The sequence below is a fragment of the Hylobates moloch genome, unplaced genomic scaffold (assembly GCF_009828535.3).
Source record: "Hylobates moloch isolate HMO894 unplaced genomic scaffold, HMol_V3 SCAFFOLD_5, whole genome shotgun sequence".
NCBI classification, from domain to species: Eukaryota; Metazoa; Chordata; class Mammalia; order Primates; family Hylobatidae; genus Hylobates; species Hylobates moloch.
In genome coordinates, this window is record NW_026652280.1 from 75,995,859 (window position 1) to 76,010,172 (window position 14,314).

Genomic DNA, 14,314 nt, shown 5'->3' on the forward strand with positions numbered 1-14,314 from the left:
ACGTGCCCTGCATTCAGAGAACTCCTACCAGTGACAATAACTCACAACACCAGGTTTCAAAGCACTGTTCTGACTACTAGCTCTTAAAACAGCCCAATGAAGAGAATGTGAGATTAGTATAAGAATTCCCATATTCCAGATGAAGACATTGAAGTTCAGAGAGTTGAAATGTTTTGCTTAAGTTCACAAGTAGTAGATGTACAACCAAGTCTCAAAGTCAGACTTTTTTTACTTCAAATGATAATTTGCATGCAAAGTACTCATAATAGGAACTGAATTATTGATGAGCATTATTCATTATTGTTTATCCAAATTCCATGCCCTTTCCAACAGAAGGGAAAGAATGTGCATTTTAAAAACAAACAGGCTGTGATTAATTACAAACACGGGTGTTTAAAGAAACCAGATATTAATATACACTTACAAGCCAAGGAATTATATTCATCTTTTAAGGACCTTGGTAATGAATGTGGGTTGGGAAAACTTTTGGAGACTTGGCAATTTAAAAAAGGATAGGATTTGTATGGGGAGAGAGAAGAATCGGGGCCTTCCAGGCAAGGGGTACTGAAGTTAGCATGCACATTTTACCAATTTATACAACTCAGCTATGAGGCCAAGCACTGAAGATGCAGAAATAAATAAGACAAGGTTGCTGCCCTGGAGGTAATTACAGTCCAAAGCTGGTGCTTTTCTATGGGACTGTCAGGGAGGACATCCAGGAAAGTAGGCAACTCGAGCTCAGATACTGAAAGGGCCTTGAATGGCAGTCCAGGGAGTTCGGAGTTTATCCTGCAGGCAATGGGTTGTGAAGAGGACTTTTCCTCCAACCCCTCTGTCCTCGTCTTGGACAAAGGGCCACACGTGACATAGCCTCACAGTTCCCCTTTAGCTACCTCCCCGACTACCCCGCCCCAAAGCTCATTATTCTGTAATCAGTTCGGAGAACCACAAGACAAGGCGATAAATCTGGTCCTTGGTGACACTCCTCCTGCCCTTCCCCCAAGCCTTTGTTCCTCCCTTTGTCTGGAGATGAAGCCTCCCACCCACCCACCGGCTGGAGCTTCCAGGCTCCCTCCCTTCCCAGCCCCTCCTCCCTCTCAAGCTCCCCTGCAAATGGGCTTTATGGTTTCCACGGAAACCAGAGAGGCCCAGGAGTCAGGGGGTCTTTCTCAAAAACACTGTTTGTGCCACCATTTGGGGTGGCAGAGACAGTGAGAAAGTGCAAAAACAGCTTACAAATGCCTGCCCATCATGCTCTCGATGGGGTTTGAGGGGGGAAAGAGGAACTGAGCTCATTTCCACTTCAAAGGGGCTGTGCTGGGTTAAGTCCAAACTCGGCCTGGCAGCCCTAAAGGAACACACATATGCACAGGCGCACACGCACACACACACACACAAAGACACACACACACACACACACACTCATATACATACCCACACAGTCACACTCATACAAACACAAACATAAACACACACACACTCCTATACATACCCACACAGCCACACTCAAGCACAAACATATACACAACACACACACTTTCACACATACACACAAATCCACGCTCACCAGCCCCGCCTTTCCCAGTACAGCTGGGCTCAGTCCACTAAGAAAACAAACCTTCCATAAGACAGCCCTGCACTTAGAACACCCTCTGTACATTCCCAGGACGCAAAAGCCCTTCCAATGACCACAGCCTCAGGAGCCCCCAGCCCCCAGCCCCTTGTGCCTCAGTCCCCTGGTCTTAAAACTGACAGTTGAAAACTTGCTTCTTGCCTCTTTAAGCGCCTGGTGACAGGAGAGTCACAGATGCTGCAGACTGGAAGCCCCCCACCCCTGTCGGCTTTCCCATGTGATCCCAGCAGAAGCCATCGATCCTGCTCAACAGGACAAAGGACGGTGGGCAAGTGATAAATGAGGACAGGAGAGAAGATCCACATCCCTAAGAGTGTATTCAGGTTGGAAAGTCACCCTCCAAGTACCAGTAATATTTTCAGTGTTCTGCGGATGCTGGACAAGCCATAGCAGTGCCAGGGAATGAAAGTGTGCAGCCTCTATCTTTGTAACAAGTAACAGCATTCCAGATTGTACTCATCGGCCATTACAAGGCAGTCTGGAATCTGGTGGGCGGTTCTGGTGTTCCAGCTTAATTTTTTAGTAAATAAAATAACCTAGGGATTAGTTCTCATCCAGCACAGTCCGCTTGGGAGACCAGATATTTCTGAGCATCAGGGGGTCTCGGTGGTGGAGAAACACAGAGGCCAAGCCCCTTGAGTCTGCTTTATGTAGGGCCCACCCAAAGTCCTTGCTTAGTTTACTCTGTACCTCTACTTTGCATTAATTCTTTACTCCTCAAAGGGAAAATAAGAGACCCCTCCTCTTCCTCTGCCTAGATCTCACCCCTGCATGTGGAGTGGAATTTAAATCTGGTCCTGTCTCTGCTTAAATCATTTATCCACCACCTGAGAGGCAAGTTGGTGTGGTAGATTTGGGTTCCAACTCTTCTGGGTCCCTAACCTGACTCTTTCAATTACAATATTGCCTTAGCCAAGTGCATTTAACTCTAATTTTTTTTAATTTTTTTTTAGACAGAGTCTCACTCTGTAACCAGGCTGGAGTGCAGCAGTGTGATCTTGGCTCACTGTAACCTCCGCCTCCCGGGTTCAAGTGATTCTCCTGCATCAGCCTCCCAAGTAGCTGGAATTACAGGCACATGCCACCATGCCCAGCTAATTTTTGTATTTTCAGTAGAGACGGGGTTTCACCATGTTAGCCAGGCTGCTCTTGATCTCTTGACCTCATGATTTTCCCGGCCTTGGCCTGCCAAAGTGCTGGGATTGCAGACATGGGCCACCACACCCAGCCTATGTTACTGTAAATGACAAGAATTCATCTTTTTTTATGAGAATACATGGATACACGGAGGGGAACAACACACACTGGCGCCTGTCAGAGGGTGGGGTGTGAGAGGAGGCAGAGCACCAGGAAGAATAACTAGTGGATGCTGGGCTTAATACCTGGGTGATGGGATGATCTGCACAGCAAACCACCAGGCACACATTCACCCTATGTAACAGACCTGCACATGTGCCCCTGAACTTAAAATAAAAGTTGAAAATAAAAAATAAAATAAAAAATCAAGATTTCATTTCTTATAGCCAAATAGTGTTCCATTGTGTATATATACCATATTTTCTTTATTCATCCATTAATGGACACTCAGGTTGATTTCATATCTTTGCTATGGTGAAATGTGCCGCAATAAACATGAGAGTACAGGTATAATCTGATATACTGATTTCCTTTTTTTTTTCTTTTTGATAAATACCCAGCAGTGGGATTGCTTGGATCAAATGGTAATTCTATTTTTAGTTTTTTGAGAAATCACCATACCGTTTTCCATAGTGGCTGTACTAATTTACATCCCCACCAACAGTGTATAAGAGTTCCCTTTTCTCCATATCCTTGCCAGCGTCTTTGACTCTAAATTTTATCTGCAAAATAGATAGAATAACATAGGACCCTCTCCTCAAGACAGTTGCAGGGATTGTAAGATAACAATACTAAAATGGCCGGCACAAGTGTGTTCAAAGCACACTACTTCTCTTCAGTGTGCTGGATAGATGTGAAACAACATTAATCATGTTCTCTCTTGCTATGTTGTTTATCTCAAGGAGGCAATAGATCTTATACGTGCACATTAATGCCTAGTGTCTCTACACCAGTCCCTCATTACCCATGAAAATTAATTTTGAACCAATCAATTTTGAGTGCCTAATGTGTATTCTCAGCACAAAGATCCAAGCAAAACTGTAAAGTGCAAAAAAGAAAAATTTCATTGTTACTTATGTACAAACAATTTACTGAGCAATTTGACCCCACATACCAAGTGTTGCAGATGACCGGGGGTGAGTAAAATGCAATCACTTTCAACCAAACAGTACAATATTGTAGTTAAGAAATCCTCAGGCGCTGGATCCCATCCACCCTCATTCAAATCCCAACTATCCCTTGCTGGCTATGATTTCATGTTTGGCAGGTTACGTCATCCTTCTGAACATCAGTTTACTCATCTGTATAATGGGGGTATAATGGGGCTGATCACAATAGCCCCTGTGCCTCCCAGAATTAAATGAAATTAAAGCCCATGAAATACTCCAGCTGAGGAAGCGTCCAGCTTGGAAAGGGTTCAGTTGACTTTGCTGCTGGTGCTGCTGCTGTTGTTATTATTATTATTAGCGATGCCACTTAAGTCGAGAACAATTCGATCACAAAATAATACAGTAGAGCAGAGAAGGATAGGGAGAATAGTGAAGAGTCCAGGGGACCCTGGGAACCCCACTTGCCGTTTCCAGGTCTTTGTTACGTAAAGCTAAAAGGAGCAGTGAGACCCAATGATCCTTCATCACTCACTGACTTCAAGGAGTACTCAAGAAGTAAGGGTCACAAACAACAAAAACAAAAACTACCAACGAACTCATAAAGCTTACATTTCAGCTGGAGTCCTCCCATTCACCTTGGTTCCCTGACTGCCAAATTTTTTTCTGGAAAGCTCCAATTGCTCCTCCCTGTGTCTTCCCCTCCTCCCCGCCACCTTCCTCCTCCTGGGGAAGCAGAAGTTCCTGAGGGCCAGAGAGGAGGTCAGAGATCTCCACCGGCCTGGCCAAGAGCCATCAGGACAGCTTCCTGCCAGCAGCCTTCAGTAAGAGGCTGGCCATCCCAGGGAAACCCAAATAAAGTCACCTCTCCACCCAAGAGCATTTTGCCCTTTAAGGAAAGATTGTATTTGGAGCCCAGAACTTATTTATGGCTTCATGAAGATATCATCCAACCTTTTACAGACAGTCAGCATCAAAGGGGCCTGCCCAGGCCCATCTGCTACCACTTTCATAGGCTGACCTGGGCCTGGATCCTGAATAAATTATGAAGTCACTGAACTTTGTTTCTGATAAGCCCCTTTTTGTGCTTTCTTCCTTTTTCTGCTTCCAATCCCACCCGTCTTCTATACCGTGGCCAAGCACCCTTACAATCTAACCCCATTCAGTCTTTCCAAAGATGAGGCTCCAAGTAATTATTCCAAATGACTATCTAATATAGCTTAATATATTTCCACCCTAGAAAAGTTTAAAGAAGATATGTAATAAGCATTTGTGTGTCCAGAATTTTACAGACATCTCATTTTATTCTCACAACAGCCTATAAGTAGGTACAATTGCCACCTCTACTTGGCTGACAACTGAGGCTCAGAGGTGTTCTCTAACTCATCCATAGATTCAATTGCTGGTAAGGGAAGAGCTGACAATTCAGCTGAGGTCTCTGTGAATCCAAAGCCGTATGCATCTCACGATACCAAAATACACCAAAAGACAGAGGAATTTCTGGCATTGCTAGGTGTCTAAAGGGATCTGCAGGGAGAGACAGAAGTTTGAGAAATCTCCCTTAAGCAACTAAAAGTAGATCTACCATTTGATCCAGCAATCTCACTAATGCATATCTACCCAAAGGAAAAGAAGCCATTATATGAAAAAGATACTTGCACGTGCATGTTTATAGCAGCACAATTCGCAATTGCAAAAATATGGACCCAGGCCAAATGCCCATCAACCAACAAGTGAATAAAGAAAATAAAGAAATTGTGGCATATACATATATATACCATATATATACACCATATATATACCATATATATACACACCATACATATATACACCATATATATACACCATATATATACCGTATATATATACACCATATATATGGTATATATACACCATATATATATATATATACCATATATATACACCATATATATATACACACCATATATATATATATATATATATACACACCATATGTATAATTGCGTCATATATATATATAAACCATGGAATACTACTCAGTCATAAAAAGGAAAAATATAATGGCATTTGCGACAATCTTGATGGAATTGGAGACTATCATTCTAAGTGAAGCAACTCAGGAATGGAAAAACAAACATCATATGTTCTCACGCATAAGTGGGAGCTAAGCTATGAGGATGCAAAGGCATAAGAATGACACAATGGACTTTGGGAACTCAGGGGAAAGAATGGGAAGAGGGTGAGGGATAAAAGACTACACATTGGGTACAGCGTACACTGCTCAGGTGATGGGTGCACCAAAATCTCAGAAATCACCACTAAAGAACTTATTCATGTAACCAGACACCACCTGTTCCCCCAAAAACCTATTAAAATAAAAAAGAAGTTTCAGGAATCTCTATCACACCCTGTAAGTCAGCTTCCAAAGCTTCCTTCTCCTGGAACCAGATCTGGGTCTGTGCATGACTGAGGTGTCAGGCGGGACAGCCTCACTCTAGGACACTTCTGATGGCAACCGTTAGCCACGTTTCAGCATCTAAAAAAGAGAATGCACTGGACTTCCTTGCGATTTTAGGAAAGGAAGGCAAGAGATTTCCAGATACTAGGTAAATTTCTCACATTCCATTAGATAGATAGGTGGATAGGTAGAGAGAGAGAGAGAGTATGAATACAGATTGAGAGTTTTCATGCCACAAGTTTCATGTCAATTAAAAATAATCCAGTGGGACTCAGGAGCACGGCATGGTGAAACTCGCACAGATTTTATAATTAGGCAAACCCAGCTTTGAATCCTGGCATGGCCGTGTACTGATCACATGACCTTAAGCAAATTGCCTAACATTTCCTGAGCTTCAGTTACTTCTGCAAAAATGAGATGATAATACCTCCTTTTACAAAGTTATTCAAAGGATTTGGGATTGTTTATGTAAAACACCTAACAGTGTGCTGAGAGCGGCAGATGTCCACCAACCAGATATATCCCTAGGCTGAATGGAGGCCAAGAAGCACTTCACCCATTCCATCCTTACCTCTCAAAGTCCAGGGCAGTTCCAAATAAAAGGCAGATATTTTCACCAACCAAAGCAGCTGCTCTGGCTTTCCTGGAACAGGCCTCTGCCTCAGAGCCCTTCATTGACCACCCATGTTTCCATGGTTGAACGTTTACAGGAGAACATTCAGCCTCCCCTTGTGGTTCATGGAGCCCTTAAATCCCCCTCCAGCCTCACCTCCTGCCATTCCCCTCTCCCACTCACACACCTCCAGCCAGACACTCAGTGCACCGTTCACCAGACACAGTATTCCATGGCTTTGATCACATCGTTCCCATTTCCTGAAGTGTCCTCCTAGCCCTCCACCTAAAGAACTCCCTGTCATCATTAGGAGCCCAGCCTAAATCCATCAAGCAAAATTAACCACTACCTTCTCTGTGGTCCCATCACACTTTACAATGAATGGAGAAGAGGAGGGGTGGGGGCAAGGTGCACAACTTGCTTAGTGCCCACTATGTGCCACTAGCAACTCCACAGACTCTAACCACCACACGAGTTAAGCCTTATTATCCCCACTTTGCAGTAGGAAAACTAGTTCACAGAGCCCGGCGTATGATCCTGAGGTCAAAAGGCTCCAAGGCCCGTTTCCCCTACTTACCATACTCCATGGACACATCGACATGGTCCTGTCTGTCTCCCACACCAGACTGAGTTTTCTGTAAACAGAGTTCATATTTTCATCATCTCTGAAACCTCCCAACCCCCTCGGCTCAAGCTCAAGCCCAGACCCTGACACCTAGCAAGCCCTACTAACATTCAGCATGCATAGGGAGATGCTGGGTCATCTGTCTATTTATTATACAGACTGGATGGAAAGAATTCTGGATCACTGAGGAAGAGCATTTCCAGGTTGAATGTCTCAGCTTTCTTCATGGACACCAGTTCGCTGGTGGGAGGTTTAACCTTGACAACCATCCACTTTCGGGGGCTTGAAGAAAGATTTCCTCTATATCTTTTGACTGCATTCATTTTAAAGGGAACTCTAAATTTTTAATACAAAAAGCCCAAGTGTACTGTGATCTCTGAGCTGGCTATCACATTTTGTAAAGATAGGCCATGGGACCAGGAAGGACAGCAGCTCAGCCAGGACTGTGCAACTTGGAGCAGCTCTCTCAAATTCTAGGAACTAAGGTCCAAGGAAACCAACAAACTTGTGGCCAACCTTTGCCACATCTGTGGCATGCAAGCTTTTTTTAAGCAGACTCACTATGTTTGAGGATCTGTCCACAATCTGAGCTCCACCTTCCAAGTTAGAAGCTAGAATTCACTTTCCCAGATTCCTTTGCCACTAATGCTAGCATTGACCTGGTCTCCACCATTCACCAAGTGTGAAAATTCACTTGGAAAGAAAACCACCTGAGGATCCAGGAGCTGCATGAAGCCGATTTTCTGTCTAAGGAGGGAAAGTGTCTCAGAGACAGCTGCGGTGAGAGTTCTGGAGATCCAGTCCCAGACAGAACTTCACGGTGCAAGCAGAGAAGTTCCTCCTAGAGACAGGTAATTCACACAGATGACTCCTTCCTGCAGCCCAATGCTCCAGAGATTCTGTGAGCTCCCTGAGTTCCTTTATCAAATTCATTTTCTGCATAAACAGCTGAGAGGGGTACTGTTTACATCTTCTGTTGTAAAGAGGGGTATTGTTTACATCTAAGATTCCCGAAGGATGCAAACCTCATGCCTGCCAGCCTAACAAAATCAAACCTCATCGGACTGAATAGACCTCACAGCAATATCTGACCCCCCACCTAAACTGGGATCTCATGTGCTGGAACATGCTGAGCAGAAAATAAATATGTGTTGAAATACAATGAAGAAAAGCCACAAGACTCCTTGTTCACAGGTTGAATCTTGGACTCTGAGACCCTGCACCAAAGAAGGAAAAGGACAGTTCCCATCCCATATGCTAAATAAGGCTCTGCAGTGCAGTGGGCTGTCTTTGTGACTCAGAAGCTGGTTCTGAAAATCTTCTTTCGGAAGGAGTTTCCAGAAATGGTTGGAACAGTGGCAGCATCACTAGAAAGAAGTCTCTCACCTCCCACAGAAGCAACTTTGAGGGACAACATATTTTTGAATTTGCAATTTTGGAGTGTTTGCTAAAACATCACTTCCATTATAGGGTGTCACAGAAAGCACTGAGTCTCAGGAGAGCAGAGTTTAGTTCCAATTCTGCCCCCAACCTTCAATGTGTTTGAATTATTTCCTCCTTCTTTGGGCCTCAGTTTCCCTGTCTGTAAAATCAGAAGGTTGATCTTTGCTCCCCATTGCCTCTTTAAGGCTCTTTCTCTTTCAAAAAGCTAATTCCTTTGACACCTATGCCATTCAACCAGGGTGTCCAGGCACAGCTATACAGGTTGTACAAGTAGGTTGCTTCCTGGCCAAGGATGCCCACCTGAGAGGTAACTAAAATCCAGCCCACATCCCCACAGGCGTCACCCTTGGGTGGGGCTGCTTCCACTGGAGGAAGACTATTTTTTCCTAATTTGTACAAAGGCGTCATATGAGCTAGCCATGGCCCCAATTTCAGCTATTTTATACCCTTGCCCTCCTCCTCACTGGGGTCATTCTACCCACCTCTTATCATCCTTCCTCCTTCACTGAAGACTTTAGGTCCTGGTTACAATCGTGTTCACTGCCCTCTTCCTACAATAATTCTCAAAACTTCAATATCTGTATGTGTAACTCAACCAGCCACTTGGTCTTTTTCTTTGATGTCTTCTACCCTACCAACCTTTGTCCTCACTCCTCTGCAGCCACGCACTCAACAGCCACGCATGACCATGACATGGCCAGAAATCTCTATTTCCAAATCCTTCTATTTGGCCTTCACTTCCAGTAATTCCAGCTCATTTGCTCTGGTACCCTTCATCCCCATACTTCTGGCCCCTTATCTTGACCACTAAGCCATTGATCTCACCACACACCCACCCTCCAGCAGCCATTTCCTGCCTTTGTTTCCTTCCTTACATAAATTAGATTCCATTGTCCTTCTTTATAATTACTCTCACAAACAACCCCAGCGCCCTGGAGCTGCTCTCCTCTGTCACAATCCCCTTGCAAAACTCCAACATGTGCTTATCACCTTCTCTGTGCCTATGCTGCAGCATCTAAATGTTGCCAGAGAACTTCACACAACCTGTCTAAGTGATTTCACTTTAAATTTCATGGACACAAATCTCAAGTGGAAAATTGGCGCTGGAAGCTTCCCTAGGAATTTTCATTTTTTCATTGCCCAAGGTAATAGTTTATTCCCCTAAAACTTTCTAGACCGTTTTCCCTACCCCACGCTCAGCTGATGATCTCATTTTACAATTCACTTAGAAATGAGAGGTCACAAAGCCAGGACTTCCTGATCTTCCCACCACCAAACTCTACCAACCTATCTGCTTCTTAACCCATCCTCTCCTACGTCCTTTCTAGTGCACTGAAGGAAACGTCCTCTCTTCCTAGCAAAGGCTGACCCTCCCACATGTGCTCCTGCCTGCATCCCTTCTGTCTTTCTTGAAGGCTTTTCTCCTCCAGTCGTCTCTTCTCCACAAAAGCATCATTCTCTTCATGGCTCATTCTTGCTTTCACCCTCACTTATAGTTTTGGTCTTTCTTAGATTGTTACTAGCACACAAACACGCCCTTGTATCTTTAATTTTTTAAAGCCCTTCTCTAGCTATGGCCCATTTCTCTCCTTACCTTCCCAGCAAAACTGTTAAGGTTTTGGGGTGTTTGTTTCTTTGTTTGTTTGTTTGTTTGAAACAGAACCTTGCTCTGTCACCCAGGCTAGAGTGTAGTGGCACAATCTTGGCTCACTGCAATTTCCGCCCCCTGGGTTCAAGCGATTCTCCTGCCTCAGCCTCCTGAGTAGCTGGGATTACAGGTGCACACCACCACACCTGCCTAATTTTTGTGTTTTTAGTAGAGATGGGGTTTCACCATGTTGGCCAGGCTGGTTTCAAACTCCTGACCTCAAGTGATCTCTCTGCCTTGGCCTCTCAAAGTGGCAAAACTGTTGAAAAGAGTTGTTTTCACAAGCATTCTCCAATCCTCCTATCCACTCTTCTGCTCTCTGCAGTCTGTCTTCTACTGTCTGTCTTCTACGAACACAACCTGTAGTCTGTCTTCTATGAACAAAATTCATTGTAACCCCTGGCCCATGTCACCAAAGACCGTTGTGTCACCAAATCCAGTGGATCATTTTCTGGTTTCCTCTTATCTGACCTCTCAGTAGGATTCTTCAGAGTTCCATCTCTATGATGCTCAGATTTTTTTTTTTTTTTTTTGAGACGGAGTCTTGCTCTGTCGCCCAGGCTGGAGTGCAGTGGCGCGATCTCGGCTCACTGCAACCTCCGCCTCCCGGGTTCACGCCATTCTCCTGCCTCAGCCTCTCTGAGTAGCTGGGACTACAGGCGCCCGCCACCACACCCGGCTAATTTTTTGTATTTTTGGTAGAGACGGGGTTTCACTGTGGTCTCGATCTCCTGACCTCGTGATCCGCCCGCCTCGGCCTCCCAAAGTGCTGGGATTACAAGCGTGAGCCACCGCGCCCGGCCCGATGCTCAGATTTTTATCATCAGTCCAGACCTCTCTTCCATTATATATCAAACTGCCTTCTCAACATCTCCACTTGAATGTCTTATTAACATCTCAGGGATGATATGGTGATGTAGCTAAAACTTAAGCTATTCTTTCTCCAGCCTTCCCTATCTCACTAATTGGTATCATCCTCTTCCCAGTTGCTCAAGTCAGAAACTTTGGATAATTCCTTCTTTCTCACCCCTCATCCACCCACTCACTCAAACCCAGGCAATCAGAAGTCCTATTCATTCTGCATCAAAAATATGGCTCAAACCTGCCTCTCTTCTCAGTCACTGTGGATACCACCCTCATGTGACCCACCAACATCTCTCATCTTGGCCTCTGAAGTAGCTTCCTAACTGGTCTCGCTGCTTTCCCTCCTACTCCCCTTCAACTCATTCCGTATGCAACAGCTTGAGGAACAATTTTAAATGCAAATTAGATTGTGTCATTTTTCTGATGATTTCTCATTGCATTTAATAGTCACACTTCTTACCACAGCCTTCAAGGTCCTGCATGACCTGGCCCCTTCTTGTGTCTCTTTGTCTCAGGCCACCCCCTGCCTGGCTTCCTGGGACTAGCCTTCCAGTTGCCCTGACAACCTTCCCAGAACCTACTATGATCTTTCTCGCTTCACAGTCTCTGCATTTTCTGTTTCCTGCATCTGGGACTCTCTGAGCCTCCCTTGCACAGGGCAGGCTCATTCTCATTCTTCAGATGTCAACGGAAAGGTCAGCTTCCAAGATGGCCTTCCCCAAGCACCTTTTCTGAAGTTGTACTTAATATTATTTTCTACTTCAGATGTTATTTCCTTCATAGTATGTTCCATAACTGGCCATTTCATAAAATGGCCAGTTTATGTATCTGTGTATTTTCTATCTTTCCCTACAAAAGTGCTAAGCTACATAAGATCTATCTCACCACTATAATCCTGGTGGCTAGCTGAGTGAGTGGCACACAGTATATATTCAACAAATATTTGATGAATGAATGAGTCATCATGATTTGTCCCCAGTCTAATCCTTCCTCCTTTATTCCACAGTCCCTTGTATGTATACCCTACACACAAGCTAGTCAACTTGCTCTTCAGACCTCCTATGCTCTTCCTTACCCTCTTTCACACTGTCTCCTCAGGCTGGATGCCTCCTACAACACCCACTCCACATTCAAGTCACCAAAATCCTAGTTATCCTTTCAGGCCCATCTTCAACTCTAATGCCTGAGATTCCCCCATTAGCCATTCTTAGAATTATAGAATGTCAGCCCTTATAGATGGTGGTTCAAAATTGCATTCATCATTTCAATTGCCCAGATTGCTGCATGGAGAGGGATTATGAGTCATACCAGAAAGGCCATCAATAACAATAGGAAGCTTATGACTGTCCTGATCTTTTTCAAGCTCCTCATGATACAGATGGGAAAACTGAGGTTCAGGCAGGTGGCATGACTTCCCAGGGAACACAATAAGTTGGAGACTGTGCTGGGAACAGAGTTTCCATCTCTACATCACCAGTGTGGAATTATATCAGGCTACATTTTCTACATCCCAGACTGAGAAGCTGAGGCTCACATAGACTTGAAAGGCGATTGAGACTGAATTTTTAATTTAATATATATATATATGCAAGATATTATTTTTTATCTTTCTTTTTCAACAAACTTCTGACCAGATTAATTTCATATGCAAACTTCTGTCAATTTTTTCTAGTTTTGTTTTGATACTACCAAGATAAAAATATTTTAAATACAAGATTAATTACCAACCACCACATTCCCGGAATTATACACTCCCTTCTTCCTTGCACCCTTCTTTTAAATGCAAAGATCCTCCAAGACCTCTGTAGTGGAAAGGAGCTCCTCAAGTCACTTTTCTTTGTAACAGGAGTGGCAAACAGGAGAATGGGAGGAAATTAAAACCTATAGATTACTTCTTATGTGCTGGAGACTGTGAGAGTTCCTTGCAAGCATTACCTCAGGTAACCTTCAAAATAGTTCTCTGAAGAAACTACTTTTAAAGCTATTCTATTTTGACAGATGAGAAAACAGCCCATTAATGGATGTTATGCCCCTAGATCTTTGCTCCCCTGAATGTAGTCTATGAACTAATAGCATCCACCATTGTTGGAGGGCTTTAAGAAACAAGATACTAGGGACACCCCCTAGATCTGTTGAATCCAAATCTGTATTTTAACATCGCCTAATGATTCTTCTGCACACAAAAGTTTAGGAAACAATGGTCTAGATAATGCAACCAATAAGAGATGAATTAGGATTCTAATTAGGTCTGTCTGAGGACTAATACCCAGAATCTACAACAGACTCAAACAAACTAGCAAGAAAAAACAAACAATCTCATCAAAAAGTGGGCTAAGGACATGAATAGACAGTTCTCCAAAGAAGATATACAAATGGCCAACAAACATATGAAAAAAATGCTCAACATCACTAATGATGAGGGAAATGCAAATCAAAACCCCAATGCAATACCACCTTACTCCTGCAAGAATGGCCACAATCAAAAAATCAAAAATAATAGCTGTTGGCATGGATGCAGTGAAAAGGGAACACTTCTACACTGCTGGTGGGAATGTAAACTAGTACAACCACTATGGAAAACAGTGTGTAGATTCCTCAAAGAACTGAAAGTAGAACTACCATTTGATCCAGATAGCCCACTACTGGGTATCTACCCAGAGGAAAATAAGTAATTATATGAAAAAGATACTTGCACACACATGTTTATAGCAGCACAATTCACAATTGCAAAAATGTGGAACCAACCCAAATGCCCATCAATCAAGGAGTGGATAAAGAAACTGTGATATATACACATATTTATGT